We start from the raw sequence: 26,500 nt of genomic DNA, 5'->3' as shown, positions 1-26,500 counted from the left end.
TCACTAGCACTGGTCTGCAAGTTACTGCATCATACCTTTCAACTTTCTGAGCTTTGAAAGAGGGACACCTTTTAAGTATAAGGTCCGTAGGCAAAGGACACAGCCCTGTGATGCGCCATGTTACGTGGGTCATGAAGAAGTAATACACAAAAAAATAACTAGTTAAACCAATAAGTGATTCTTTTCACCACTACTTTTTCTTTATACTAGCATTACAATTGAACAAATGCAATAATTTAGAGGTTGGATCTAAAGTTTATGGCAATATAACACTTTTAGAATGTTTCTTTTTAGAGGTATATATCAGACCAAAAAAAGGGATAAATGAGGAGAAAAGAAGAGTAGAGGGCTTTGATTTCAAAAGAGGGATCTGTATGCAGTCAGTGCTGGATGGCCAGAAAGATTACAAAGCAGTGTCATATTTAAATTGCTTTTTATGTCTGCATCTTTCTTCTGTTTTTTTAAATTGGTTTATAATTAGTTGCACACGGCAACTAAATGTTTTGCTGCAATTATTGGTTAATTTATATTATCGGAAAATATCTTTATTTTCTTATTTTATTCTACATTACAATGTACAGTAACAGCAAAAAACAGCTATTTTGTGAATGTCTTTTGGTTGTCTGCTTCTGTACTTAGTTACCCTCGAAGGAGCCGCTGTTGTCTGGGTCTCCTGTTTCCTATGCCAATGCCTCCACAGAGAGTACAATGCACTCTGACACACCTGGGCTGAAGGGGGAATATTCGTTGCAGATATATAGCACTCCAACAGTTTGAAGGAAAAGAAACAGTAGTAATTGCTCAACAAATGTAAAACAATGGCAAATAAGATATATGTTTGTAACAAATGCAACAAAGCAAAGTCCCCAAACCTTATGCTAGGGCTAATCCTGTCTAAAGGGAGTAGTGCCACAATATTTGTTTGGCAGTCTATAATAAAACCCCTTTCTCAGCTGGCCAGCACATTGGGGCCCAAATCTAATGTAGAAAAAGATTCCTCAGAAATGGGACTTTAAATGGACGTCAGGCAGTAATGAGTATAAAAACTACAGCTGGAGGAAGGAAGGAGGCTCGCAACTGGACATTCATTTGCGAGCCTCCTTCCTTCCTTCATCTGGTTTCCATACTTACCTCCCATACATATGTTTTTATCATTGGCTATATGTTTTCATGTTGTAATGTATGTATTGCACAATAAATGTTGTAATTTTTATATTTATTACTGCCTGACGTCCATTTAAAGTCCCATTTCTGAGGAAACTTTTTCTACTATCTGTTTCAGGATGGGACGCACAGGCAGTCTAGTCATTTAGATGAGGCAAAACCCCTCTTTCACAAATCTAATATTTGATCACTCAGGGTAAAGTTGCTGCTGAACCTCTATCTACTATTCAGTAGGTTTCTGTGGAATCCCTGCCTGCTGCTCAGTAAGTTCCTGCTGTTCGCCTAGTTCAGTAAGTTCCTGCTGTTCACCTACCTGCTACCAGCCAGTCTCTACTGATTTTATACCTGCTGCCTGGCCTGACTGGGTAAACACACAGATTACATACCCACACCAACTGCTGTAATATCTATGAGGCTTTTATTCCACTCCCTGCCCATGTGCCTCCTATTACTTTACCACGGGCCCTGAGCCAGAGGTGTAATAGAGGCTGTCCTCATCATATCAGGCCCCTCCACCAAGTACATGACAAATGGCCTCCATCTCAATCCTGCAAAGCAGTCAAGGAAGATTCTTTGGTGGAGTTAGGGGCATATTAGCTGGAACTAATCCCACAGGGTTATCCAGCATCAGTGTAAAAAGGCCATTACTCCACATCCAGGCACTGATGACTGGGAAAATCCACCTACCAATTGTCTACTTCAGGAATGTGGACTGCAGACAAGGCTGGAACATGCTTTTCTGCCTATGATTGATGTAAGCCATGGCTGTGGCCTTGTCTGACTGAATCCTTGCCATTGAATCCCTGCCATTGAAACTGGTAGGTCCAACACAATGTTATAGGACGTTGGGATTCCCTTGAAGACTACATTCCTTGGATTGTTTCTGTTCCTACGATACCTCTCCAGCCCAACAAGCTGGCTTCCATCATGAGAACCAAGTGGGTTAACAGGAGAAAGAAATAACTTCTTCAATTCCAGCACAGGGCTGCTCAACCACCAAGTCAGAGATATAGTATGTAGAAAAACAGACCAGTGGGGGGCGTGTCCAAGATGGCGACCGGGATGGACGCATAGTTAGGAGGCTCCAGCACCCTGCCAGCTACTAATCCTGTTTCCCAGCGGAATTTTATAAATCTGGAACTACCCAGGCACAGTTCCGAACCCACAGACCTGGTATGCCCTATAACCGCCGCTCCGCTGTCCACAAGAAACCCTCTACGACCCGCACTACTCCCCGTGGCGGGAAGGCTGAGAGTAGGAAGACAGCTAACATGGCGTCACAGACCGAGGAAGCGGATCCTGAGATTCAAGAAACAGACCACTTCACTGCGCTGATGCAAGCAATTGGGACATGCCAAACCACACTGACAGGCAAAATAGATAAAATCCAACTGGAGATGGGTCTAATTCGCAAGGATATGGACAAATTCAGGACCCGGATGTCGAAAGTGGAGCGCCGCGTGGGGGACATGGAGGACGTGCTGGGTGAGCACACATCATCTCTCCGAACCCTCACTACTAAAGTGAAGGCATTAGAATATCGTGCGGAGGACGCGGAGAACTGCAATAGGAGGAATAACCTCCGCATCATTGGACTGCCTGAGAGGGCTGAAGATCCTGATCCAACCGGGTTTACTGAACGCCTTCTGAGACAGCTATTCCCGCAGGCGGCCTTCTCCCCTTTCTTTGCGGTGGAGCGCGCCCACAGAATGCCGGCGGCTCGAGGGCCTCCTGGGGCCCCACCTCGCACGTTCATCCTCCGGTTACTGAATTACCAAGACCGAGACGCTGTGCTAAGGGAAAGCAGGAAGATGGAGGCGCTGCGATTTGAGGGGTCCCGCCTGATGATTTTTCCGGATTTCTCTGTCGAGACGCAGAAACAGCGCAAATCATTCGATCACGTGAAGCAAGAGCTGCGCAAGAAAGGCCTCAAATACAGTATGCTTTTCCCGGCTCGATTACGAGTCCAGGACGGAGAAACACACAGATTTTTTACTATCCCTGAAGAAGCAGCTAAGTGGCTAGACACCATCCCACAGCGTTAAACACAAGCCCTGACTGATATATGTTCTTTCTCCCCAGTGGGTGAGTTCTTATTTGCTGCAACACACTTTTATTTTCTCTTATCTTTTGTTTGTATCGTCACTGGCTGCCGACTAAATACCACTGCCCTTAAATTTAACCAAGTAAAGCAGGTCAGGACTCTGTGGCATATCCGCATACCAGTGACCGCATTGTGCAGCAGTGAATGCGTGGCACGCTTTTTGTCCCAGTACTGGCTGATCACAGCTGCCATGCTACACGGTGCTCCACCCCTCCTGACTGTGAACTTTCAACACAGCAAGTTAATCCTGGCCAGAAATTAGCATCAAACATGCACACCAGTACATTACGAAGCAGCAAACATACTGTACAGAAGAAATGGCTGCGGTGCGCTTCGGGACTTTAACCCGCGAGGAGGAACCCTCGACCCACATTCTGTCAGGAGGAGACTACGGGGGTCGAGATTGTACACTCCCCCTTGTTTACACTCAGGTGAACCTTCTCCTCCGGCTCGTTATAACATCTAGCGGTGGATAGGCTTACTCTATTATATAGGAGACATAATCCTTCCGCAGGGAAAGAGATTCCCTTTTTCCTTCTTTTTTATGTTTATACCCTGATAAGGGGTAGCTGGCGGACTCCACGACTGTTAAGCAGTTTGTGGACTTCCTTGCTGTGCCTCCAAGGCGCCCTGTTGGCGCACCGCCTCCAAAGGACTTAAAAAGTAATGATTTGTTTGGGGGATCAAACGCACCCGAGTTTGGGGGGTTGCGTGGGGAGGGGGGGCGGGGGTTTTGTTCAACGGTACGCCAACAAATCTATCTATGTTGATGCTCATATGTTAGATCTATTTTTCACATGTGTAACAGGAGTATGGAATTTGATTGACAGCAGGTCGGGAATCCTGGTCCTACGCCTGGGTCTGGATGGGAGTCCGGAGAGCGGATTAGCTGAAATGCATATCCACCTACAAGTATGGCCCCTCTTAAAGTGATATCCTGGAAAGTGCGGGGGCTTAATTCCAAGCTCAAACGATCCCTTGTATTTTCATATTTAAAAAAATATCACCCGCACATTTGCTTACTCCAGGAAACCCATCTTACAGGCTCCAGAGTACTCTCCCTCAAGAAGCCCTGGGTGGGATCATATTTCCATTCCACCTATTCCTCCCACTCCCGAGGAGTTAGTGTTCTTGTGCATAAGGCACTTCCCTTTGTGCTTCTGGACCTCCATCTGGACCCGGACGGGCAATATGTAATTTTACACGCACTATGTGACAGATTGGAAATGTTAATAGTGGGTCTGTATTTGCCACCACCGGCTAAAATGATGGTACTGCATAAAATTCAAAATATTATCGCCAGTCACCCTACCCCCAATATAATCATAGCAGGTGATTTTAACATGACCCCAGACCCCAGTGTTGATAGGTTACACACAGGTCAGACGACCGACACAGCGCTGTCCCGTTGGGCGGAGGTATATGGCCTTTATGATACATGGAGATGGAAAAATCCACAGGGTAGACAATTCTCATGCCATTCTGCTACACATGGGACATTGTCGCGCATTGATTTAATTTATGTTACCGATCCCCTGTTATCCCGGGTGTCTGCTGTTTCCCATTTACCGCGTGGCATATCGGACCATACCCCGGTTATGCTGGATCTCTCTACAGGTTCGGCAGCCAGTGCGGGCCTGTGGAGACTATCCAGATACTGGATCACCGATGAGAAACTGGAACCGCTAATGCTAATGGAACTTGGGGATTACTGGACACATAATGATCAATCGGCCTCTCCACCAATAGTATGGGATGCATTTAAGGCGTATGCCAAGGGTAGGTATCAGTTTATCATCTCTAAGATTAGGAAAGAGTCGAGACTGGAGCTCTCGACGGCAGAAAAAAGGGCAATAAGACTGGAGACTCAATACACTGCCTCACCCGACCAGGGCACACACTCCGATATGCTCACGGCATATAGGGAGGTGGCGCTCATTCGGGCAGCCTCTTGCCGGCCTTTCCTCCTTGCCCAGACTCAACGTATATTTGAGCAGGGCGAGCGATCCGGTGGATTGCTGGCCTGGTTAGCTACGGAACGGGCTGGTAGCTCCTGCATTGCTAATATTAGGGATGAAGATGATACTTTGATCTCTGATCCCGCGCATATTAATGCACGGTTCGAGAGGTATTATCAGCAACTCTATACATCCAGAGCAACATACTCCCCTGAGGAATTAAATTAGTTCCTCCTAAAGATAGACTTCCCTACTCTACAGAGACGAGTCAGGCAATGGAAGCTCCTATAACACTGAAAGAAGTCCAGAGAGCCATTAAGTCACTTCAGGCGGGTAAAACTCCGGGACCTGACGGATTACCCACGGAATTTTACAAAACCAATTTGGATATAATAGGCCCCCACTTCCATACTATGCTCACTAAAGCATTGACTCAGCAATGTCTACTGCCCTCAATGATGGAGGCAGTAATCATTGTCATTCCAAAACCTGGGAAGGACCCAGAAATGTGCTCGTCCTACCGACCCATTTCTTTACTGAATGTGGACGCCAAGATCCTTACAAAAATCTTGGCGGGCAGGTTAAACTCAGTGATACTTTCCCTCATACATGGTGACCAGACCGGATTTATGCCTGGCAAGGGCACGGATATAAATATCCGCAGACTCCATACTAACATAGCGTTACCCCGAGATCCTAAGGAGGGTGGAGTGGTGGCCTCGCTAGACGCCGAAAAGGCCATTGACTCGGTTGAGTGGGCCTTTTTGTGGGAGGTAATGTCTAAATTTGGATTTGGGAATAAGTTTATCAGCTGGGTCAAATTACTTTACCAATCGCCAACGGCTAGAGTACGTGCGGGTGGTCTCCTCTCTCCTCCCTTCCACCTGTGCAGAGGGACAAGGCAGGGATGTCCACTGTCCCCAGGGCTATTTGCCCTGGCCATTGAACCTATGGCTATATTACTCCGCTCGGCTTCTGCGGTGAAGGGATTAGAGATGGAACGAATTTCACTATACGCGGATGACACGCTTTTATACCTGGGTGATGATACACATTCGTTAAGTGCGGCTCTTGAAATTATAAATCATTATGGCGGTTTCTCCGGGGTCAAAATTAACTGGAGTAAGTCTAACCTGTTCAATCTGACTGATAGTGATTCCCCCACAGCCGACCTGACCCCCCTTCGCAGAGTCACCCAGTTTAGATATCTTGGTATTGAGATATGCAGGGACCTAACCCAATATCTAACGAACAATCTATACCCAATCCTCCAAAACCTCATTGCAAAATGTCAGGCCTGGAGATCACTTCCATTGACACCAGTGGGAAGGGTGAATCTATTAAAAATGACGTTCCTTCCCAAGTTCTTATATATTTTTAGGAACACCCCGGTTCCAATCCCTGTCTCTTTTTTTCACAAACTAGATGGGGTAATCTCCTCTTTTATATGGGGAGGGAAAGTCCCAAGAATAGCAAAAGCCAAGCTACAACTTCCCCTATCTTCTGGAGGCCTGGCATTACCATGCTTCCAGAAATATTACTGGGCGGCAGTGCTAGTCACTGTTCGCTGGTGGTTCAAGCAGACTAGATCAAACCCCGCGCTAAACCTTGAAGCAGCCATAATGGGTTCCTACTCAGCCCTTACGAACGTTGTCTATAGAGGAGTAAAAGCCAGCCCACATATAACTCTACCAATGCGCACCACAATACAAGTATGGGATAAAGTCACTGCAGCCATAGCCAGTAAGGACACTATTTCCCCCCACACCCCACTATGGGGTATTCCCAGACTTCCACACTTCAGGTCCATCCCAGACCCCAGTATATGGGCTAAATATGGGATAGTAAAGATTAAGCAGATTATGCCCAATGGGCAAATACTCCCATTCCCAGAACTCAAAAGGACATATCAGCTCCCTTTGTGAATGTTATTTCGGTATCTTCAACTAAAACATGCTACGCAAGCACAATTCCCCAGAGTAGTTACAGTGGCATCAAATATGGTGGAAAGCTTCCTTACCTCGGGGGGGGTAGACAAGATACTATCTTCCACATATTTACGCCTTACCTGCGGGGACGCAGAGAAGAACCCACATCTCCTACAAATGTGGAAGTCAGACATAACTGATCTCTCTGACGAACAATGGGAAACAGCGATTTAAAACTATATACCGACAGTGATCTCGGCTAGGGATAGAATTCATACACAGAGCGTACTATACGCCACAAAGACTAGCGCGGATATATCCTTCGCAATCAGAACACTGTACAAAATGTCAGCAGTCGCTGGGGACGTTTTATCACGTCATCTGGGAGTGTCCTGTCATTCAGGAATATTGGAAGAAAGTGGTTGAGGAAATTAATAGTGTCACCAACCTGTTTATGCCCTTAGATCCTAGGATCCTTATTTTAGGGATCACAGAATTAATAACTCACTCTACGTATGACAAACTGCTATTGTTTTATTTATGCTTCTATGCAAGAAAAGCTCTCCTCCAACAATGGAAACTACCCATTCCCCCCACGGTGACTCAGTGGCGTGCCCTGGTGGATGCGGTGCTACCCTTATACAAACTGACGTAAATGCCCTCAAAAATTTGATAGGGTGTGGAAGCCATGGCTGACCACTAGATCACTTTCGGTCTGAGGCGGTCTTTGAAGTTAGCTTAAAAACTAATGATACTGCTGGGTTACATGCGCTGATTGTCCAGGCCTTGAAATATAGATAAAACCTAAATAATTTGGATAGCCCTGGCTTGCCTGCCTACTCTGGGTTTTGACGTTATGCTGGTATAGATGAGTTAGGAAACATCGAGACCTATACTTGAAGCCCTCCTTCTTCCCGTATAGTTCTGTTTGACTGGTGAACCCTTTTCCTAATGTGCATTTAACCAAAGAGCTTGATCGATCTGTCATGGTCAAATATACGCTTAAGAAAGTGCAATAGTATAATTGGGTCCAATGTAGCCCCCTTCCCCTCTTCCCTTCTCTCCCCCTTCCTTTCTCCTCTTCCTATCTCCCCCCTACCAACTATAGATTATGGTTATAAACCAGCACAAATGTTAGGCAGGAATACGTCATACAGGGTACTCACACAGTGAACAGAGGACGGTACAATGTATCCGGACGAGCGGCGAACTCGTACACTGCTACCAGTGGCTTGGGACAGGCACCGCCCACTGGTAGCAGTGTACGAGTTTGCCGCTCGTCCGGATACATTGTACCATCCTCTGTTCACTGTGTGAGTACCCTGTATGACATTTTATAGTTGAATAAAGTCTAACTTGTATTTTAAAATACTACACTATATGGGACTTTATTTCTTCATTTTACCATGATATCCTATGGACCTGAGGTCTGACTAAATGACAGCACATCATCTAGGACCCCCCTGCATAGGAGACACCAATAACGTTTTCTGCTCTATGCTGTAACCTCAGTATAGTGAGGTAAGAGGCTACTACCCACCATTTGAGGATTTCTGCATGGATATAATCCTGGTTTACACTTCACAGTCACCATCCCTCTGAAGTTATGCTATTTAATTCCATCTGCATGCCTTGATTATGTGACACCACTAAAGAAACATTGAAGCTGACTTGTGTTGCACTAATGCACTTTTATTCGAACTGTATTACTTGAATTTTGAGCACCCCCTGCTGATTGCTGGGCACTTTATTGCATGATGCACTATTGCTGCGATCACTTTGGCTATTCATTGTAACATTGTATTAGAAAAAAAATTTTTTTGTTTAATTTTTTTTATAATATTTTTTATTTTTATTTTTTTTTGTTTTGTTTTTTGTTTCTATGGCATTGAGAGTTTTCGGTCACATATTTAAGCTATTAATCACGGTTTAATTTACTGTATCGATTTTTGGATATATTGCACAGCACTTTATATTGGTTTCAAATGTGTTAGAGGCAATCACTGTTTTGTTTAGAGACTATTTATTTTGATATTATTGCTCGATCACCAGATTTGATATTTTTACACTAATTTTATTGGGTTATCATATTGTGCTACACATTGCAACACATAATTCTTTGGGGTAGGTCCCAATGTTGCATATTTATATTATATTGATTTTTTTTCATTTGGATCACCTGTTTTTGGCACTGTTCACTTGCCTATTCTACGTAGTGCTACATTTGCTGTTAAGGATTGAACTATCACCCCCTATTGCAGAGTAGGCCGGAATTCATACCCAGCACACCCAGCAACTTGACTTGACCTCAGGATCAGCGCAGCACCAACCCCCACCTTTTTTAGTATCCCTCTAGCCAGCATCAGGGAGATAAGATCATGACAGCTCTCAGAAAGTCTGCCAATCCTCCACATTCTGCACAAGAGCAGTCTACCTCGTGGCAACCCCTTTGTGTCTGTGAGAAGTGGGGGGTGGTGCTGGGGGGTGGTGACGTGTTTCAGAGGTTCACTCCTCCTTTGTCAAAAACAAAGGACAAAGGAGGAGTGAACCTCTGAAATGCGTCACTTTGGACAGGCAAAAGGGAAGAGCCAGAAACAGGAAATGCTGCTCGCCAACCACATATCACAGAAGCCTCTTTTGAGGGGAAAAATGGGAATATGTAAAGTAAATACACATCCTTGATATCTTTCGAAGCCAGAAATTCCCCTATTGCTGCAATGTAACAATGTAATTACAGTACAGAAATTTTAGACCCACAAGAAGGTGTTGAAGATCTTAAAGTCTAGGATGCAAGTTGTTGAAAGGCCCATAACCTCATCAGAGAAGTGGGCAGGTTGCAGGGCATAAAACAGAAGGTGGTAAGCAAAACTCCTGCCTCTACCACTGAGACACCATGTCCTAAATCCAGACATCCGAGCTGCCCTGATTCCAGGCAACTGAAAAGCCAAAAGATGTCCCTTCACTTGCAAAAGTGGGAGCTCCCCTTTATTGTAAATTCGCACTAGACTTTGCTGGCTTAGACATTCAGTACTGGTACTTGTGCCAAAACTGAGTGGAGAACTTGGCTTCTGAATCAGAAGTCTGGGAGGGACAAAAGGAACTCTTCCAAATCCTAAAAGCAACCTTGAGCACCTTAGCTTTCTTCTTACTAGGAAGAGAGTGCTCTTTCTATCAGTGACTTCCTTAATAAAGATGTCCACTGACTCACTGAACAGTTGTTTTTCTTCGAGCGGAATCCTTTCTAAATGTGTCTTACAAACGGTCCCTGCAGACCAATTGTGCAGCCAGAGGATCCTGAACATCTTTATTGACATGAGCCCCTGACAAATATTTTGATGCAGGGAGTCTACCAATCTACGCAGAAGCTCAAGGCTACAGTTTTTGCAGCACTAAGGGATTCATCAGCAATAATGATTGTATGGCCAAGCTTGACTGAGCAAGACATGCTTTGAGGAGGCCCTCAGACCTTTTGTCCACTGGGTCTTTAAAGACTGGGATGTCCTCAACTTGGACTGTAAGGAATTTGTTGAGGCAGGAAATAGTCAGATTCACCATAGGCACTTTCCACTTGCTGTAATAGGCTTTCTCCAATAGGTACTATTGCACAAACCTATTGAGAGGAGTATACAATTTGTCTATCCATGACGGGTAAACTGGAAAGGACCTAGTGGAACATGGGAAGGCATCCTATACTGGTGACCTTTATCCAGCAGAAGGGAACGGATCTAACTTCAAGCAGGAGTGTACCTCTACCAGAGCCCTAATAGTTTCTTTCAGGTTAGGAGAGATTGAGGGTGAATACAATAAACTTTAAAAAAAAAGTGAATAGGAAGGTGGGACTTTAAATGAGGCGCGAGGTGTGTAGAGCCACACGCATCCATCCCCGATAATTTGGACAAGGAAAAGGAGCAAAAAAGTGGGACTTTAAATGAAACATGCACTCCAGGAGACAACACCACAACCATGAACATGGCAGGAACCCAAGAATAGAGCAGAACCAAAAACGTTGAGTAGAAGCATCACATGACATCGATTGGCAATAAATGGTTTAATAGTGTAAAATTATAACAAAAGTACAAATTGTAACATGATCCATACTGGTACTATAGAAACCCAGATCTTTGAAAACCAAGTCTTACATTATACATAAAATGTAACAGAAATACAGTGTAATAACATAATTAGTTTATACTGTAAACATTGTAGAAAACAGTTTCATAAACAGCAGGTCTCCAAAACAATCCATTGTAATCTTAGTTGGTAAGTAAAATCCAATTAAATGTAGAATAGGAATAAAGGTAAAAACTGATGCAATTATAAACAAAGGGGGGCAAGTGTTGGCTCACAATCCCATAGTAAAACAACCTAATTAATAGACACCTACCTCATACGTGCTCCTGAAGAATGGCGTTCGCCACGAAACGCGTCGAGCCAATAGATGCCCCTACGTTTATACCATACTATTATCATTCTACTACTACATATATAACAATTGGACTATATCAATCAACTATGATTACAATCATCTACCATGGAGACACACTTCAGTGAATTTGGCTATCTACATTATGTATGGCATGAACCAATTAGGTTGTTTTACTATGGGATTGTGAGCCAACACTTGCCCCCCTTTGTTTATAATTGCATCAGTTTTTACCTTTATTCCTATTCTACATTTAATTGGATTTTACTTACCAACTAAGATTACAATGGATTGTTATGGAGACCTGCTGTTTATGAAACAGTTTTCTACAATGTTTACAGTATAAACTAATTTTGTTATTACACTGTATTTCTGTTACATTTTATGTATAATGTAAGACTTGGTTTTCATAGATCTGGGTTTCTATAGTACCAGTATGGATCATGTTACGATTTGTATTTTTGTTACAATTTTACACTATTAAACCATTTAATGCCAATCGATGTCATGTGATGCTTCTACGCAACGTTTTTGGTTCTGCTCTATTCTTGCGTACCTGCCATGTTCATGGTTGTGGTGTTGTCTCCTGGAGTGCATGTTTCATTTAAAGTCCCACTTTTTTGCTCCTTTTCCTTGTCCAGAGATTGAGGGTGACCACCCATCCATTTTGCACAGAGCAGCCCTGATCCTCCTCCTCTGGGGTTCCCTGCTGACGTTTCTGGCTCCTCCTGCCTTCTGAATAACTCCCCTAGCAATCCACTTACTAGGGGGGGACTTGTGTGGGGCTCAAAGTCAAGCCACACAGTGTGCGTCTATTGACAGTGCATTAAGTACATTAAAGAGGAGCTCCACCCAAAAGGGGAAACTCCGCTTGTCTGCCTCCCCCCTTCATTGCCACATTTGGTACCTTTTGGGTGGGAGGGTGTACCTGGTTTTCACAGGTACCCACTCTCACTTCCGGCTCAGTTCAACGTGGGGAAGTGAGCCGGATGTTTGCCCCCCCCCTCCCCCCACAGCCAGCCCATTCACAAAGCGCAGCACGATTCACACATGTGCAGTAGGAAACCAGCTGTGAAGCCGCAAGACTTCACTGCCTGTCTCTCTTAGCCAAAATGGCGGTGCCAGCACCCGAGAGCCAATTCCAAAATCGGCTCAGGTGAGGACACCACTGGATACCTGGACAGGTAAGTGCCCTAATAGTATAAGTAAGCAATAAGTAAGCCGCTACAGTATTTGCAGCTGCTGACTTCTAACTAATTTTACAGTGCATTAGTGCATTAAAGCCAGGTACACACAGGCTTTAAAAAAACTGACAGCTCTGGTCAGAGCCGCTGTGCTAACCATCCGACATTAGTACAGCGATTTCCCCCACTGAGCTGTTGTGTTCTGACAGGGGGATGTCCCCCACCAGAACACTCCGAACACTCCAATCAAAGCTCTCTGCCATTGGGCTGATCGGTAGTCGGTCGGTTGCTGGTTTTCCAGCATGCTTGTCCGACAGACACATGGGCCGAATGTCAGCCGTTTTTTCTTTGAACCAGTAAATATGTCCTGTGTGTCCCATGTGTATGTCGGTCTCTCCAAAAACCAGCAGCCGACCGACTACCGATCAGTGCTCTCAGCCAATGACAGAGAGCTCTGATCTGGGTGTTCTGGTGGGGGGGTGGTGTCCCCCTGTCAGAACACAACATCTCAGCGGGGGAGATCGCTGTACTAATGTCGGATGGTTACTACAGTGGCAGGAAAAAAAAATGTTAGTGTGTACCAGGATTGAGGTAAAAAACCTTTAGCCTTTACAATCACTTTAAGACTGAGATCCAAATACTCAGTGCAAAATATTGAGATGAACCTTAATAACCTCTTCATAGCTACGTGCAGTGTGTGCTGGCCTGAAATCCCATTTCCCTTCTGTATAAAATCCACCATGGGGGCGAGCCCCTGCAGAACAGAAGGCTGTGCCCCACAACTGAAGGCTGCTGGATAACCCAGTGAAGATGAAGATCGATGTGAAGACCTGGGCCATAATCCGGAGCAGAGAAGCTGCTGAAATTGTTGTGTGTTTGTCTGTAGCAGAACAATGTGCTTAACATGGCACCCAGAGTCATGGGGGAGGGCTGGGAATCCCCTACAATGGGCAAACTATGCACACAGAATGGACCATGTCCAAATGTGTCACAGGGACTGCACCAAAAGCTACTTAGTATGTGGAAAGTGGGGCACGTCATGTTCATGGACAGGACAAACTATTTAAAGCTGTTCACACTAGGCCATGGTCACAAAAAAACTAATTAAAAGTGTCACAGCCCCCCTGCAAAACTGTGCTTCCGGCCTAAGGGGATCTCGCAGCTCATAATTCTTAAGACAGGGGGCTGAGGCTAAGAGGGGGGTAGGGGAGAACCACACAGGGGAAGAGGCAAAACAGGGGCTATCTTGTTTCGCCCACTTGGGGAGAGTATACCTTTTCTTACATGGAGAGGTCTTCAGGGGCTAAAACTACAAGGATTAGGATCACTACCACCCTGGACCCGTAGAACGCCTTGCAACTAATTGCATGTCTTTGTACATGCTGTACCGAGGATGAAGAGGCCATGTGGTATGCAGCAGGATCCAGGTATGGTTCCCTGAGCCACTGCCGAGGGTTGACTTGATACAAGAAGTTGCAGTCATATCACTGTAGTAGCATTGATGCAGCCAGGGGAGAAAGGGTTTTCTGAATGTCTGAGTACCAAGTCCTTGCAGGCATGTTTGGTGCCACCAAGATCAGGATGCCCTCCATCTTGATCCTGCAAAGCAGCTGAGGCAGAATCCAAAGTGGAGGAAAGGTGAATATCAGCTGGAACGAAACCAACAGCTTCACCATTGTGAAGGCTCTTGGATTCCAGATACTGGCCATGCCTCTGTCTAATATAAATACTATTGTTGCATTGTTGAAGAACTTCATTCATAAACGTAAAAATAACTATGTTATCACACAAGTGGCAAAGTGAATTGACTAAATGTCCAAAATATGCATCATAATGTTCATTATTATTTTTCTTCAAATGGTAAACAACTTATTGATAGTTATCCCCCCCCCTTAGTACACACAGACTCTAAACATCATGAGAGACCTCAAATTATAAGAGGTCTGAAAAAGAATGAAGCTGTGTGGGTTTCAAGTAATGGATCTCCAATCCTGCGATTCCTCCAATGAAGATTCCTATATGATCTCCTCCTCTAGCTCCACAATCAAAGCGGTAGTAAAGTAATAGTGTGCTGTCCTTTCCAATAATGTCTTAAACAAAGAAGAAATACCTAGTGTGCCATCATATGATAAACAAATTTAAACAAACAAAAAATATTGCATATATGCAATGACTAAGTTAATGATGCACTGCCCCCTTTAAATGGCGACTGAAAACCAAAAAGTTAATCATTCAGAACTGTGAATAAATGCAACATAATATTTCAATTCATATATACAGTAGATAATATATGTGTACAAGATTTCAAAAGAATTAACTCATATAAGAAATATTTAAATAACAATATAGTCCATATGAAATACCATATGTGATTAAAGTGCTCAGTGCTCATAAACTTTATAAACTGCTCCAGTGCAGATAAAGTGCTCCTTAACCCGAAATGGACTCTTACCAGACAAAAATGATCTTGAATTACAGAGATAAAAAGAGCTTGTTTACTCCAAGATAGAAATCGCCACTAGCAGACCCTTGGATATTTAAAACATCTCCTCCACAGAGATTGCCGCTCACCTGTAATCATATATGAGAAGTACAAACAGGGAGAAGCCTCATGGTGCAGTATATTAAACCTTCTCTTTATTAAAAAATGTACTGCACTTACATGTAAATACATGATAAATGTGATAAAACAATAAGAAATGTCCAGCCGTGGAGATCAGCTGGCACGCTGGTATGTGATGATTTCATGTTCCAACTCCGCCCGCCGCATTTCCCACAATTGGCGTCCTCTGGGATTGGAGATTGATCTCCATTACTCTCCAATCCCAGAGGACACTGTCCACAGAGCTCCATCAAGAGGACGTTGTCCAGATATCCAAAAACAACTTGGTGAAGATAAGCCAAAAGTAAAACATACACACTAATATTGCTAAAAATGGAAATATGCATATTTGATGTCCATTGATGCCAGAATTCCCCTTGTTACAGTGATGCAAGTGCAAACTGGGCCAAATCCCATCCGGAACTTTCGGACCCGCAAGAAGGTGTTGACAACATCCTGTATCCCTGGAACACCACGTCTCGGACCGAAAGATCTGAAATGCCTTGAGCCTAGGCAGCTGAAAAAAACAACAGATACCCCCCCACTTTTAGAAGTGCGGGTGCTGCCCTTTTAGCGTGAGGAGGGCTTGCTGCCGGACTTGGATGTTCAAGACTTACAAAGGAACTGAGTGGAGGACTTGGCTTTAGAAGCGGAGGTCTGGGTGGGACAAAATTAACTCTTCTGAATTCCAGAAATGGCTGGTTTTGCTGCAAGAACCTTAGCTTTCTTCTTACTAGGTAAAAGTGTGCTCTTTTCCACCTGTGATTTCCTTAAAGTGATTGTAAAGTCTAGTTTTTTTTGTTAAAAATAATAAACATGTTATACTTACCTGCCCTGTGGGGTGGATTTGCACAGGGCAGCTTAAATCCTCCTCCTCTCGGGTCCCTCTTTGGCTCTCCTGGCCCCTCCCTCCTGACAAGTGCTATGGGGGCACCCGAGCAAAGCTGCAGCTCCGTGTATCCCTTCAGACACGGAGCTGCAGCCTGGCCCCACCCCGTTTCTCTCCTCATTGGCTGACTGGCTTTGATTGACAGCTGCTGGGGCCAATGGGGCTGCGCTGCTGTTTCAGCCAATGAGGAGGGGGGCTGCTGCACACAGAAGGCTTTTTATCTTAATGCATAGAATGCATTAAGATAAAAAACTTTCTGACTTTACAACCACTTTAATAAAGGTGTCTAAGAACTCTTCCAAGAAGAGGCCCCTGACAAGCAGAAGGTTTTCCAGATATTTCTTACAGACTGTCTCCACAGAAAAGTTCCACAGCCAGAGAATCCTGCGCATTCTAATGGATATAAGACCTAGGTGAGAATTCTGGCACAGGGAGTCCACCAAACTGCCTACTACAGAGTAACAAAATTGTACTAGGAGTTCAACTTTTTGAAGTACCTAAGGATTAGTCAGGTTCAGTCTGGGGTTAAAGGAGAAGTCCAGCCTGAGCTTGTTTGGCTGGGCTTCTCCTATGGGTCACAGGAATGCAATTCGTTTTGCAATCCTGTGACCGGTTTTCAGCAGAGAGCGGTCTGAAGTCTGCTCCATGCTGATGTCATTGGAATCAGTGGACTGATTCCTATCTCAGCCTCTCAGCGAGCCGCTGAGTGCCTGAGACAGCCGCTCCCTGCCCCTCCACAGCTTAGTGCTCCAGTAAGCGCGGGGGGGGGGGAGGGGGCAGAGCAGAGAGCTGCTGACTGACAGGCAGCAGCTCTCTGCTTGGGGAGCTGAGAGAACCGAGCCATCGGTGGTGTTCAATGGCTGGGCTCTCAGTGCAGGGGATAGATGCAGCATCCACCTAGGTAAGCATGATGGGTAAATAAAAAAAAAAAAAAAACATACTTCTCTTTTACGCATCATACGCTTGGCTCAGTCTGCTATGGTGTGCTAAACTGCCATAGAAATCACTTTTGGTTGCATGGCTGAGTTCAACAGAGAAAAAGAGGCCTTCAAGAGGGCTTCTAATCTCATGTCCATTTGGGAACTGGACTGTTAGGGATTTGTTGAGGCAGAAAAATGCCGGATCTGCCATTTTTTGAGGTTAGCCTTATCAACTGGGGACTGCTGAGAAAACCTCTTGGGAGGAGTATATACTTTGTCTGGCTGTGGCCAGTCTTCATAGAGAACATCCTGTACCAGTGGGCCAGTGGGTAAACTGGAAAGGACCTAGTAGATTTCTTGGATATAGAAGGAGATCCTATACTGGTGACCATAGGTCCAGAAGGTGGGGGTGGCTTTAAACTTCAAACAGGAGCATACATTGTCCACCAGAACCCTAATGGCTTCTTTTAGCTCAAGAGAGATCATGGGTGACTGCCCATCCTCCCTGAAGGAACTCTTAGACTCCAAAGATTCACCTTCTTCCTTCACCTCCTCATCTTCATCAGAAAGCATCAGAAAGCATCTTCATCAGAAAGCAATGCTGTTGAGATGGATGAGCCGAACAACCTAAAGAGGGACACTGGCAGCGCCTACATCTTGTGCATTCCACAGTGTCTATCAGTGCAGAAACTTGACCCATCAGGTCTGCCACAGGGACTGAACATTTCTGCATAGAAATAGGAATAGGGGAACTGAAGAAGATAAGTGGAGACTGAGGTCCAAATTTTCATTTGTGCCATGTGCACAGTGTGTGCTGGTCTGCCCTCTCATCCCATTTCCCTTGTGCCTGACATCCACCTTGAGAGCGAGGGGATCATCTGAGGAGTATTCACAACCTGTTGCTGCGAAACAGAAGGGGTGCAACCATCCTGTGTGTCATGATTGAAGGCTGCTGGAAAAACCAGTGAAGGCAAGTGTGGAAAACATGCCCTCAAAACTATGACTGGAGCAGCAGAATGCCTTGTCCTGTATCGGAGTATCAGAGTACTCAAGACAGTTCCAGGGTTGAGGAGGACAGAGGACTACCTTCAGTGGCAGGACTATGCACACAGAGTGGGATATTGCCCTCGGAATCTGTCCCAGAATATGCAACACAATTACCACAGCAAAGAGAATGTACTGTATCTCAGTAGATGCAGCACAATTACCACAGCAAGGGAATAAAGTGTCACACAGTGCAGCATGGCCACAAAAGATCATTTAAAGTATGTGACATGCTGCTCTTAGCCTAAGTACTCACATTGCCCCCCCCCCCCCCCCCATTTCTGTGCTATGGAAGCAGTGCCCAGGGACTACCTTCAGGAATAGGGGTGGGGGGTCTGCACAAGAAAGGGACATAGCCCAGACCAGGACTCTGGGCTCCTTCTCAGGAGAGTATCACCAGTTACAAATTCCCTGCTTCAAAAAGGGCTTATCCACTCTTTCATGGAGAGGGTCTTCAGGGACTGGGTGGTTAGTCACTGCTCTGGACCTGAAGAGCACTCTTTGGCTAACAGCACCTCTCTAAACTGGTATACCAAGGGTGGGCACCAACGCCAGCCCTGTGTCTTTATATTGTGAGGTCTATTCATAATCCCTGAGCTGCTGTGAAGTGACACTGATCCAGAATCTGTAGGAAATGGCTGCAGTGGTTGAGAACGTGATTTTTCTGTGCAAAAGTAAGCTAGGAAACCTTGTAATTTTCTTGGTAAAATTAGTAATTTCAAACCAGAAACCAACTTCCGGTAGAGAGTGGTCACCTAGGACATGTAGAAAAAGCTGAGGATTGCTGGGAGTGGGAGGGGTTACATAGTCTGTACTAACAGCTTTGTTTGCTAGCATCCCTGTCTTAAACTGCCAGCATAAAACCCATTGTCTTTATTAATGGAAGCTTTTGCCCAGTAATGTATGAATACGAAATAATGTTTCTAGTCCCAGGAAATGCCAACGTCAACACTTTCATGAATTGAGTACTCAAATTGTCTAATCTTTAAGAAATACTGCCAGTAAAAATACACAAAAAAATTCTCAGACAATTACATTTGATATTATATTCTATACAATTACTGCCATGTTGAACAGCATTGGGCCAGTCACATCATAGCGCAACTGTGATAACAATATTCAAGCTGGCTAGATGTGTACATCCATCTTGCATAATTTTTCTTCTCTTTATGTAACAAGCAGGAATTAAATCACACAAATAATCAATCATAACCGAGAATAGTACATGCATTTTAGGAGTCTATGAATTATTTTTTTTCTCCTCATCATTATCAAACCAATCTGTGATTTTGCATTCTGGAAAAGATTTGGCAATCTATCTTACTGTGAAGTTCATTTAGATAAATTCAGTTTCCTATATTTCGGATCCAGCCCTAAAGCAATTTTCTTGTATTTTTCATTTGAAATACTACAAAAGTGACTTCCTGAGCATAAAAATACAATGACAAACCTTTGGTTTACAGTTAGTATTTCACACTCTTTATTGTGACCTGCACAGAGCTATTTGACAAGGCTTTGTTACAGTGGTTTCAAAGATGCTGAAATATGGCATCACTGTAGACACCTTTCATCTGCTGTATGGAAGCTAGTAAGCAACAGCCCTGTATTTAACCCCAGTCTCTATATTCCATTTAACAGTTCACAATAAATATTCTAGAACTGAAGGCTCTGTAGATCTGGGAATTTTCACCTTAAAGTGGATACATGGCCTACTATTTAAAAAATATGTACTGCAGCACATAGTGTCTGTCCTCACAAAATCTGTTTTTATAATTTCTTGGTACCACTGTAGAGACACACTGGGGTTAAATCACTTAGACCCCATACACACTATTCAATTTTCTGCAGATTTCTGTCTTCAAATTTACCAAAACATATAATATGAGGTCAAACCTTAAGGCTGCTTTCACACTGAGGCGGGCGTTGATGGTAAAACAGCACTGGTTTTAGCGGCGATGTACCGTAGTTTTAGCAGCGCTATTGGGCCGCTAGTGGGGTGCTTTTAACCCCCGATAGCGGCCAAATAAAGGGTTAAATGCGCCCGTGTAGCGCCACTGCCGAAACACTTTGCAGGCGCTTCAGCAGTGGTGCCCATTCATTTCAATGGGCAGGAGCAGTGGAGGAGCGGTGTGTACACCGCTCCTCCACTGCCCGAAAGATGCTGCTTGCAGGACTTTTTCTAATGTCCTGCAAGCGCACCGCCCTAGTGTGAAAGCACTCGGCTCTCACACTGGGGGTGCAGGGGAGGCATTTTTCAGGCGCTTTACAGTTGCTATTTTTAGCCCTAAAGCACCTGAAAAATGCCCCAGTGTGAACAGGGTCAAAAGCCTCTTACACACGATCAGATTTTCGGCAGGGAATTGTGTGATGACAGACTGTTGACCTAAAGTCCGATCGTTAGTACGCTCCATCAGACATTTGCTGTCCAACTTTCCACCAACGAATGTTGGATGACAGGTTAATAAATTTTTGGTAGACAACGGTCTGTTGTCAGATTTTCCTATTGTCTGTACACAAGTCCGTCACACAAGAGTCCAAATTACAAACACGCATGCTTGGAAGCAAGGACGAGCCTAGAGCGGTCGGTCTTGCAAAGTTAACTTGTAAAATCCATTCGTAATGGAGATTTAACATTCGTTAAATGAATTATGAATTGTCGAAATGCACCACACAATTCTCTTCTTCTTTAATGGGATAATAACGACGCTGCTTTGCTAGTAATACTGATGGAGTTAAGTCAAACGTATTTGAAAATTCTTTTGTTTTCTAGTGATCAAGAATAATATTATTATGCTTGTTTTTGTTTTGTTTTTTGGCCAAGTTACCACAACACTATTATCCTGTAGTTTTTATTATCAAAGATACAACTATGTTGGTGTCCATTGTTAATTTTACATTGTATTTTTGAAAATGTACTGACCTACTCCCAAACTGTCATTTGAAGTAAAACACATAGCCAAGTATTATTCTACACAATTTTTTTATTGTGCATTAAAAAAAGAAAACAAATAAAATTAGACATGCTATCTGCCAATATAACTTAACCAAAATGTGCATTCTATGCATCCAAAAATATAGAAAATATAACAAATCAAATCATTATTCAACCAAAAAATAAAATAATAATTAGTAAGTAGGGAAGGGGTGAAAATCCCCAGACCAGCGGCCTTGTTGGGGGTCTTGGGGCTGGTATTGCCATTGATTGCCATGCTGCTGTGGTGGGTAGGGTGGCTGCGGAGGTTATGTATGTGGGCCCACAAAATCACACAGATGGGTGGTGGCATAGATCTCGCCCGTCGCCCCCCTGTTGAGGAGCTGCAGGATGAGCTCCTCGCACCTTCTCCTCTGGTCACTAGCCATCCCCCTTAAGCCATTGGCTGTCACCACGCCAAATCCCTCACACTCATCTGGGTCAGTAGAGATGGCAGTAGTGGCTTGGCTGAGGAAGGAAGCTGTGGCCTCATCTAGATTCCTGCTCTTCCTGGCCCTCTTAGCAGGAGGGAGTAGGGGAGGGATCTGGGACTCCGTCTGACTGCTGGCCACGGGCTCCTCCTGACTGACACTTTCCTGTGTATGAAAATGGGAAATAATTTGATTTTTTTTTAGGGTTTGGTCATCAATCACACACAATTTTGGTCTCCTCACTGTTGCAAATTGAATGCGGACAAATAGCAAAAACTATCATTCTGACCCAATCATTTTTCATTCTTGTTCAAATCATTTTTGGGCACTACTGTCTATTGATATGGAAACCACTTTGTTAAGGCAGAAATATTTGAACAATAAAGTCTAGTTATCATTATTGTATTTTTGGATACAAATATGTTCAACAATGCTATACCTGGGTCAAGCTGGGCTCCTCCACATCTTTATCCTGTGCAGCAGGACCTGTGTGGACCTCTGGAGCTGTGGTCTCAGCAGATGTCGAAGGGAGCGTAGACAGCGATGGCCTGGGTTCTGTCTGGTGGGTCAAAAACCGCAGGCTGTGGTAATACCACAGCCTGGGGACATATCGGTCATCCACTGCTGCTCCAGATCTCTCTGAGCCCATGACCTTGTTGTGCTCTCCTCAGGTTGGAAATTTTGTTCTTGCCATAGTTGATGTCTGCCCTGGGGTACAAAGGCTTTACCAACTCAAGCAATTTCTCCAACTCTGCCTTCCTCAAGATTTTATTGGAGTAATCTCGACTCCTGACCTTCCAGAGACAGGGCAGCTCCCGCTACAGGTCGATGGAATTGTGGTAAAAAATCAGGCGCTGTAAATTTATCCACCATGATAAATGATATGATGCCCGCAAGACAGAACACAGGACAAACCATAATGTCTGGCTTAACTCATAAGCTGGTCACTAACCACCTATGCCCCAATTTCAAATTGTCCCTTCGTTTTATGGCTCCTTTCTTGCATTTGCGAGCGAACGTCCTTCCCTCCAAGATCGTTCCTACGGCCGTTCCATCGACCGTGCGTTCTCGCTTTATATACACTGCGCATGCTCCACTCTCAGTGCATCATGGAGCTGGGGCGTGACCAGCTCTCTTCTGCATGCGACACATACGGTGGACCATTCGGGAGGAACATGGTGGAATCAGCGCATTGCAGGCATCCCTGCGGTGGTGGAGCTCATAGGAGGCACAAAGCAACCCCCATGAGCAAGGGTGAGATGGTGGAGATGGTGCGCATCCTAGAGAAGCAGGACTATGACTGCAAGCTGCGAAATTAGGAAAGGTCCAACAGCCGAAAGGACAGCATTTTGGATAAGGTCATCGCTATTTTGCAGGGCGAATTTTCAGTGCAACAAACAAAGGACCAAATCAGAAAATGATGGTCTGATCTCAAACACCGTGAGCAAGACCACATGGAGTCCATACATAAGATCATCAAAAAAAGTAAGCAATATTTGTATCTAACCAATATGTATATGTGTAAATTAGATGTCTGTATATGTGCTTTCTCCAAGTAGCTTGAGAGAATTATATATAATGTTTTCTATAATCTTTGTCTGAATTGTTATTTTAAAGATGAAGCAAAATAGAAAGCAGGTTCAACATTCTTATTTGGTTCTGTTTTTTGACATTTCTTTATTTTTGGACCTCATTTTTTTTTCTTCTTTCAACAGGGAAGCACCAAAAAATGAGGCAACAGCCAAGCCACCAGAAGGGATGAAGGGAAGCTACCCTCGCTCAGGCCCCAACAGGGGAGGCAACAAGGCCATCTTCCCAACAAAAATGTAAGTGACAACTTCAAACACACTCATTTAGCCACCGAGAGGGGTGATTCTAGGTGGGCCAAAGGCCATGGGCTTAGGGAAGAACTTAAGGGTTAAAGAACACTTTGTGGTTGCTACCTGGCTCATCAGTGCCCATTAATGCAGCCTTGCCAGTGTTGACATGGGTAGAGGAGAGGCCCCAGGGATCACAGTCACACAGAGTCACGCCTGTTAGAATGATCATCATATATCCCCTATTCCATAGGAGACAAGGGGGGTGGGGGGCAACTGCAGGACTTTTTGAATGTTGGCACTTGTCCAGTGTTTGCTCTCTGTAAAATGACATCACCTTCCCTTTTCTATGCATTTTGCACTGTAAAAAAACCACAGTGCAACATGGTGGAATCCACTAGTCAGGAGCAAACATTGTCATCAGATCAAGTGCAAGGTTGGTCAACTAATGTAGCAAAATGGATGCTAGAAACAGATAGGACTAGGGGTGGCTTAATGAATGGTGTATTGTTTCTTTTTAGAGGAAAGTGAGTGTGGTCAGCTCACTCAGGATGTTGGTTTGGAGGCATGGGATCCGACTCCTAGACCCAGCACAGACCTGTCCGTTGTGGACGTCAAATCCCGACGCAAGTCACACTGAGGGCCAAAGCGACCCCGAAGAGGAAGAAAGTATTGTTTGCACAAGTAAGTATTCTTGGAATCTGGCTTCAAATGTGTATACATGTTGAGTGTTTAGCTGAACAAACAAACCACCCACTCCACAGATTAGCATGGAGAAGGAAGAGGTGGGAGGAGCTGGCAGTATTGCTAGGTACCCGAGTTTTGGAGACCCAGGCAACAGGGTCAAGATTACAGAGTAGTTGCAGTGTGTACATTCCTAGTAGTGTAGGTGTCTGAAGGGCAAGCAGATTGCAAGTAACAATAGACTGGGTGGGTATTTCCTGAGTTTGACTAGTAACTTGACCATAACTCACTATGTAGGGCCTCAGCCACTTGACCATCATTCCCTTAATATTTTTTTCTCTTCTTACTAGGTAATGATCTTCCAAGATGCACAATTTGCCGAATGAGTGCAGATATGTTGCATTGTTTGAAGGATCTGGAGCAAATAAAGGAGGTTTCCACTGCTTTACAGCGAAGAATCCGTGATTTTGTAGACATTCTTGCCAAATTTTAATTTCCTCTTGCCTGGTCGGAAGTTTCTTGTTCCACTTGTTGGCTCCTGTTTGCACTTTTAATATTTACCATGTTTTTCGGACTTTTAAATGAGAACGTTTAGTGTCTGAACTCAGTGTTTCTCCACTCCACCCCTCTTGGTGCACCACCAGGTCCTGTTTTCGGTATTCTCCTTAAAAACCACTGTGTGAATTACTAACATTGAAAATGACATCACCTGTGCCAAATTAAACAAATATAAAAAATATGACCCTGGGTTTGCATCTTGAGAAGGAGAGTTGGGAAACACTGCCCTACATAATGTGAATTGTAATCTTTCTGTGTTTTTAAGAACAGCAAAGCCAAAATTTGAAGATGCCCACAAATTGTGCCTTAACATTCGTATTTCCCTCATGATCCCATGCCTAAAATGTGTGTCTTTCCCTACATCTAGTTTGCTAATCCTCTACTTTAGGTAGGTCAGAGGAAGGGGTGTTTTGGTGGTTTCTAAAATAACATGTTTGGAACTACACACATTTTTGGCAGGGGATCATAAGGGACATTTAATAGTTCAGCCTCTACGTGTACGTGGCTTCAAATTTTGGCTTTGAGAGGGGTGAGAACACCCCATCTGAGGAAGGCAACATCCACACAGTCTTGGGATACTAATGTCTCATTTGGCCTTCACTTTACCAAACTCTAACTTTGTAAGTTCTTGAGTTGGGGATGTGTATCTTATGTTTTTGAACATGCCTGTTTAGCCATAAAAAAGGCAAAATAATGACAAACATACATGTTATACACCAAGATGTTGGTTTGTTTTAAAACCTCAAAACACACATGTGAATGTGCTTTGAGTACATTTTTTTTACTAATGTGTAGCTTATTATTTAAATGCTCAATACCAGTGTATTTGTTAAGTTGTTGTAGTTACAATGACAATGTGCTCTTAAATATGGCCAACTCCAGCAATTTTTTGGCCTCCAACAGATTAAAGGAGTTGAAAAGGCATAATGTTTTTGAAATTCATGCATTAGATCCATTAAGAACAAAAACATTGTGTGTGCTTGTAGCAGACCCACAGCACACCATAATAGTTAGCTGATGAAGATATTGTCACCACATGTAGCAGATAAGGTACGTTTGCACTATTGTAGCAAGTGGCCAAAAATAAAAGCCATTTGAGAACATATTATACAGATAAGAAACACAGACAACAGTAGTTCAAATTAAATATGAGTTTATGATCAAATAAAAATATTATTCAGGATCAGCTCCAATTTTCTGCCAAGACACTGTTCCTCTACCCACAAAATAATCTAGGTATTTTTGACTTATATCACTGGCATTTTTGGAGGGCAATCCAGCACGGCCAGTTTCTGGAGCCGTCATCATGCCCACAGACGGCCGAGCTGCAGCCTCTTCAGATGGACCTGCCACTGCCGGGTCCGCATCAGTTGGCACTGAGGCAAGGTAGCTGCTAGCATTCCTCCATAAAAAATTATGGAGTATACAGCAGCACAATACAACATGGTTGATTTTGTATAGTGCCAGGTTAATTGGTGTTAAAAACAGCCTGAACCGACTGGAGAGGATGCCAAAGGCACTTTCAACTCTTCTGGCAGGAGAGAGCCTGTAATTAAATAATCTCTGCTCTGGGTGAGGTTCTTCATCGGAAATGGCTTCATAAGATGTTCCCCCAGAGCAAAGGCCTCATCTGCAACAAAAACAAAATTGAGGCCCTCAATATTCCCGATAGCAGGTGACAAGTTTAAGGTGCCATTCTGTAGCCGCTTGTAGAACTCTGTCTGCATAATGACTCCTCCATCAGAGTTGCGGTCGTTCTTCCCAACATCAAGAAACAAGAACTGATATGTGGCAGACACTACAGCTAGCAGGACTATGCTGCA

The sequence above is a fragment of the Aquarana catesbeiana genome, linkage group LG08 (assembly GCF_042186555.1).
Source record: "Aquarana catesbeiana isolate 2022-GZ linkage group LG08, ASM4218655v1, whole genome shotgun sequence".
Lineage (NCBI taxonomy): Eukaryota > Metazoa > Chordata > Amphibia > Anura > Ranidae > Aquarana > Aquarana catesbeiana.
This window is presented reverse-complemented; position numbering follows the sequence as displayed.